This window comes from Neovison vison, chromosome 12, assembly GCF_020171115.1.
Source record: "Neovison vison isolate M4711 chromosome 12, ASM_NN_V1, whole genome shotgun sequence".
Classification (NCBI taxonomy): Eukaryota; Metazoa; Chordata; class Mammalia; order Carnivora; family Mustelidae; genus Neogale; species Neogale vison.
This window is the reverse complement of record NC_058102.1, coordinates 29,936,253-29,942,839: the sequence shown is the minus strand read 5'-3', so window position 1 is coordinate 29,942,839 and position 6,587 is coordinate 29,936,253. Positions and strand designations below refer to the sequence as shown.

The window sequence follows — 6,587 nt, the reverse complement described above, 5'->3', positions numbered from 1 at the left end:
AAACCAGGAAATACTATTTTCATTCAGTTACCTTTCTTTTTTTACCTGTAAGTACCAAATACCATAGCTACTAAGTATATAAAGCAAAAACTATAAAGCAAAGAAGTGGGAGATTTCAATATGCATATTCAAAATTAGATTAAGGAGGGAAAACACAAGTAATGACATAGAAGAAGTGAATAATACAATTGGTAATATCTATTAGCAGCCCAATATGGGATTTTTCATTCTTCAAATAGATCATATAATTTTTAAAAATGTCCCTGGAATATTTACAAAAACTGATCATGTGTCTAGTCAAAAAGAAACTTTAAAAACAGAAGTAGAGATTTTATAATCTATGTTCTCGATAACTATACAATGAAACTGGACATTAAGAAACATTCCTCTCTAATTCTTGGCTCAAGGAAAAAAAATAAAAACAGAAATTGCAAACTACCTCCAAGGCTGCAAAAATGAGAACACATAAACTACAAATTTATGGAACATAGCAGAAGTTATATTCATAGATGAAATTCATAACTGTAAGTGGTATCTTTATTAAAGGATGGCTAAAAATGAACGTACCTTGTACTCATCTTAAGAAATTAAAATATCCACAAAATCAACCAGAATATATTAATAAATATAACATCTAAAATTTACGAAATAGAAAAGAAACCAAAAAAGCTAGAAAGTTTAAATAAACCTGGAACCTGGTTATTGAAAAGATTAATAAAATAGTTAAATTTCTCATAAGCCTGATTAAAGAAAAAAAGAATGAGAAAAACATACAGAATTAGAAAGGAGAAATGAGTCATAATACAGATGTGGAAAAGATGAAAAAATCCAAGAAAAATCTTCATGAAACTTTATGGTAATATATTTGGTAATTCAGGGGAAACTGGTGTTAAAATAAATGTAAGTCACTGCAATTGATCAAAAAAGAGGACTATTCAAGTATACTAAATGCTATAGAAAATACTGGAACGGTGAGTAAAAACACTAAAGAAGTTAATAGGGCTAGATGGCGTTGTGGCTGAGTTTCATCAAATCCCTAGAAATCATGCATTCAAGTATTTAAACTATTCCAGATCACAGGAAAAGGTGTAGATTTCCTCCACATTTCATAAAACCAGCATTATCTTAACACTTACAAAACACAGTGCAGATAAAACACAGCAGTCCCACCTCTTATGGATATAGCACTAAGAAATTTCAAGTTAAAATATAATCAAATGGAGCCCAGTACTGTATCAAAACATACACACCATAATGCACTAAGTAGAATTAATTCCAGGAAGGCAAGAATGGTTCGAAATCAGGAAAACTATCGGTACAATTTTGTATGTTGAAGGAGAAAATTCACGTGATTTTACTAGAGAAAGCAAGATGAAGTCACTGGAGCGCCATAATCAGGAAAGCAGCCAAGGTCATTGCGGCTAAGACCAGATACCACCAAAACCAGCACAGAGTGGTAGTGCTGAGGACTGATCATCAGTAAGGCCACGTCAGCCTGGAAGAGCCAGGAGCTAATAATCACTTGAATCTGAAGAGGCCAGCAAAGGCTCAAGACTGATTAAATTCCTTTAGTAAGGGGGGGCCTCTGCAGATGTCAGAGCCTCCAGACGCTGACTCTTCCACGTCGAAAGGCAACACCCACTAAAGTTTCTGCCTGCTTCATCTCTGAACTACTAGAGACCCCTCCACTGCTTCGTAGTGAGTGGCAAGTATTGGGAGCTGACCTGGACCAATTGGAACCAGATGGAATCCTCATTTCAATCACACAAGCATGGACTAACCTTGCTTTAACCTTGGTTTGTTAACTTCTTACCTCTTGCTGTATATTGTTTGCCGTGTGACTTGTTTCATGTGCTAGGTATGAAACCAAGTTAAATGCATACTGAAATGTCATTGACTTTGGAATCCTGAATCTGCTTTGTGCCTATGTTAATCTTGTTTTATGACTGAATAAAGCTGAATGAAACTGAATAAAGCTGTGCAGAGACACAACTCGTGTATGTGCCTTTATCCTATACTCAAAACACTTAACAATAAGATGAAATTCTTAGAAGGTATTTGTTTTTGTTTTTGTTTTTAAAATATTGTATTTATTTATTTGACAGACACAGATCACAAGTAGGCAGAGAGGCAGGCAGAGAGGCAGGGGGAAGCAGGCTCCCTGCTGAGCAGAAAGTCTGCTGCAGGGCTCCATCCCAGGACCCTGGGATCATGACCTGAGCCAAAGGCAGAGGCCTAACCCACTGAGCCACCCAGGTGCCCCGGAAGGTATTTATTAATATTTATCTGACATTTCCAATAAAAAGTCCATGTAAAATAGGAAAAGAAATTACTTATGATGAAGACCATAAAAAACTAACAGCAAGAAATGAAAATCGTTTATGCTAACCATTCCATAACATAAAAACACAATATTTAAACCAAACATTTAAGAAAATGAAATAACTTGTATACATTTAGAAATAAAGAGACAAAATTGTTTTCTTGGAGATATGATTATGTAAATAGAAAACCTTAAAAAATCCAGTAATATGAAACAGAAGAAAAAACTGGAAAGTTGATTGGTATATTTTATCTATTTATTTATGGTATATCATAATTAAAAGGACCTAAGATGCCATAGATTTTAAGATATCCCATTAAAAATGTAATTATAATTAAAATGTCATTATTATAGGATATATTCCACTTTTAAAGATGTTAAAATATGTATTCCAGAATTGATGAAATAAGATAGGTAGGAAAAAAGCAATAGTTCTTCTGGGTACCAACAATAGTCTGAAAATCAGAAAACCTGCACTATAGTGGCAAAAAACCATGTAATGCTTAAGAAAAAATTCATCAAGAAAGATAAGGACTTTACATGATTAAAAACCCTCATAATTTCTTTTTTAATATTATTTTTTAAAGATTTTATTTATTTATTTGACAGAGACACAGTGAGAGAGGGAACACAACCAGGGCGAGTAAGAGAGGGAGAACCAGGCTTCCTGTGGAGCAGGGAACCCGATTCGGGGCTCTATCCCCGGATCCTGGGATCATGATCTGAGCCAAAGGCAGTCACTTAACCAACTGAGCCACCCAGGCATCCCAAAACTTGTAAATTCTTACATAAAGATGTAATACTCTCTGAACAAATGGATCAATATGCCATATTTTTAGATGAGAAGAGTTAAAACGGCAAAAGTATCCATGCTCTCAGAATTAATACAAAATTCAGTACAATGCCAGTTAAAAACCAGACGGTACTTTGAGGGGAGGATTTGACAAGATGATTTAAAAATTCATATTGAAGAATATTTAGAATAGTCAAAAAATTAAGAAAACAAGATGGTGATGTAGGATTAAGCATAATAGACAATAAAATTTCTATAAATCTACCTCAATTCTAAATGGAGGGAGACTAGCATGGGATCTGATGAACTGATTGGGAACAGAAAAAAAGAACACTGTATTTTAATTCAGTGGGAAAAGGATAGTTCGGCTCATTAATGGTGCTGTCAAAACTGGCTCTGCCCCCCAAGAAGAAAGTAAGAGAAAGTCCTCATCTTGCACTATATAAATTCCAGAAAGACTGAATCACCAACTAGTAAATCACACAACAGGAAAATGTCGGAGGTAATATGTAAAGATCAATAGTGGAAAAAATATAGACAAACACAAGTGACAGCTAAAGTGCCATTACCTGTGACATAAAAGGAGAGTTTGCACATTGATAACCATAAGGCAAACACATCAAAGGAAAAATGGACAAAGGATTCATAATTCATAGAGGAACAAGTCCGGATGGACAGTAAACAAAATGATACTCAGCTTCTGTGTGCGTCAGAGAAATACAAGTTAAAATGAAAATGAAATAACTCAATTGACACATCAGTGTACAAAAATTTAAAGGAGGATTATACCTACTATAGGTTGGAATTTGGGGAAAAGGACAATCTCATGCATGGTTGGTGGGGTACTTTTTGGGGACGTAATCAGGCAATATTTTTGAAAATAAAAAGTGTACATACTGTTTGACTTAGCAGCTCCATTCCAGTGAGTCTGTGGCATAGAAATAGATGTGTTAGTCCATGGGAGTGTCTAACACAGCTCTGTCTGAAGAGGCATGATGCTAGAAAACAAAGTGAGTAATCATTAGTAGAAGAATGAGTGAATTAAACGGCGGTCTGTTAAAAACATGGAGGGTTTCCTGGGTGGCTGTGTTGGTTAAGCATCTGACTCTTGATTTTGGCTCAGGTCATGATCTCCGTGCTTAGTGCGGTGTCTGCTGGGAATTCTCTCTCCTTTCCCTCTGCCCCTGCTCTCACACATGCTTTCTCGGTCTCTGTCTCTCTGTCTCTTTCTTAAATAAATAAAATCTTTTTAAAAATTTTATTTATTTATTATTATTTATTTTCTTTCTTTCTTTTTCTTTCTTTCGTTCTTTATTTTACATAGAGAGAGACAGTGGGAGAGGGAACACAAGCAGGGGGAGTGGGAGAGGGGGGACCACTGAGTGGGGAGCCTGATGCAGGGCTCCATCCCAGGACCCTGGGATAATGACCTGAGCTGAGGGCAGACACTTAACGACTGAGCCACCCAAATAAATAAAATCTTAAAAAAATCAAAACATGGAATATTACAAATCTGCTAAAAGAGTTCGACCTATAATAACCTACTTTGAAAGGATATTTTTCAATGTTACATGAGAAAAGCAAGATGTAATTCTTGCATATAATATGATACCATTTTGATAAAACAATGATTCCCCTCATACGTATGTAAAGGGTATGAGCATAGGCTCTCTGCTCTTCCCGGTTCGACAGATAGCCGCATCTTCAGGTGCAGTGCCAGCCTCATGCCCGAGACATGATGGTGAAGGTCGGAGTGAACGGATTTGGCCATATTGGATGCCTGGTCACCAGGGCTGCTTTTAACTCTGGTAAAGTGGATATTGTCGCCATCAATGACCTTTTCATTGATCTTAACTACATGATCTACATGTTCCAGTATGCTTCTACCCACGGTAAATTCCACTGCACAGTCAAGGCTGAGAACGGGAAGCTTGTCATCAATGGGAAGTCCATCTCCATCTTCCAGGAGTGAGATCCCGCCAACATCAAATGGGGTGATGCTGGTGCTGAGTATGTTGTGGAGTCCACTGGGGTCTTCACCACCATGGAGAAGGCTGGGGCTCACTTGAAGGGCGGGGCCAAGAGGGTCATCATCTCTGCTCCTTCTGCTGATGCCCCCATGTTTGTGATGGGTGTGAACCATGAGAAGTATGACAACTCCCTCAAGATTGTCAGCAATGCCTCCTGTACCACCAACTGCTTGGCTCCTCTGGCCAAGGTCATCCATGACAACTTAGGCATTGTGGAGGGACTCATGACCACCGTCCATGCCATCACTGCCACCCAGAAGACTATGGACGGCCCCTCTGGGAAGCTGTGGCGTGATGGCCGAGGGGCTGCCCAGAACATCATCCCTGCTTCCACTGGTGTGGCCAAGGCTATAGGCAAGTTCATCCCTGAGCTGAATGGGAAGTTCACTGGTAGGGCCTTCGGTGTCCCCACCCCCAATGTGTCTGTTGTGGATCTGACCTGCTGCCTGGAGAAAGCTGCCAAATATGATGACATCAAGAAGGTGGTGAAGCAGGCATCAGAGGGCCCCCTTAAGGGCATCCTGGGGTACACTGAGGACCAGGTTGTCTCCTGCGACTTCAACAGTGACACCCACTCCTCTACCTTCGATGCTGGGGCTGGCACTGCTCTCAATGACCACTTTGTCAAGCTCATTTCCTGGTATGACAATGAATTTGGCTACAGTAACCGGGTGGTGGACCTTATGGTCCACATGGCCTCCAAGGAATAAGAACCCCCTGAACCACCAGCCCCAGCCAAAGCAAGAGGAAGAAAGAAGCCCTCAGCTGCTGGGGAATCTCTGCCCCAACTTATCCACTAAAACACTGAGAATCTCCCAACCCCCACTATTTCCATCCCAGACCCTCTGAAGAAGGGGAGGGGCTTGGGGAGCCCTACCTTGTCATGTACCATCAATAAAGTATACTGTACCCAGCCAAAAAAAAAAAGAAAAAAGGTATGAGCATAGAAAAAGATAAAAGTAGATGCTTGACATTTGTTATCTAGCTGGGAGGTGAAGAGAGGGAGAAGGAAAGGGGGAGTGGAAAGAAGGATAAGGAAAGGAAAAGATACAATATACAAAGAATGAACTTTGAGCAAGAACGTGAGAAAAAAAACAAACTCGAACAGCAAATAACTCTAGGAGTTCAGAATTAAATGTCCTGATAGAAGACGGCATCATTATCCTCACACAAAGAGGGTTGGAATTGCCTGAAAGAGAGAGCACACAGAATTTAGACAACTACCAAAACCTTTATTTAGTGATGCTAGTTAAGAGTTAAATCTAATCTCCTTGGGCAGATGGAATTAGAGACCGATTTCAGAACCCACAATTCTGATCATTACTTAGAGCGATAGATTTGCAAATAAATGTTTTGGAGGTTTCAGAGATTTCCTTTTAAAATGTGATGATCTATTGTTTACCTATAAACCCAATGCCTGCCTTCCTTCGGTGAAAGTAAA

At 38.9% G+C, this 6,587-nt stretch overlaps 1 pseudogene; it reads left to right on the top strand.

The window, feature by feature from the left end:
- Positions 1–4,836: 4,836 nt before the first annotated feature.
- LOC122891865 lies at positions 4,837–6,073 on the top strand (annotated as a pseudogene).
- Positions 6,074–6,587: the final 514 nt, after the last annotated feature.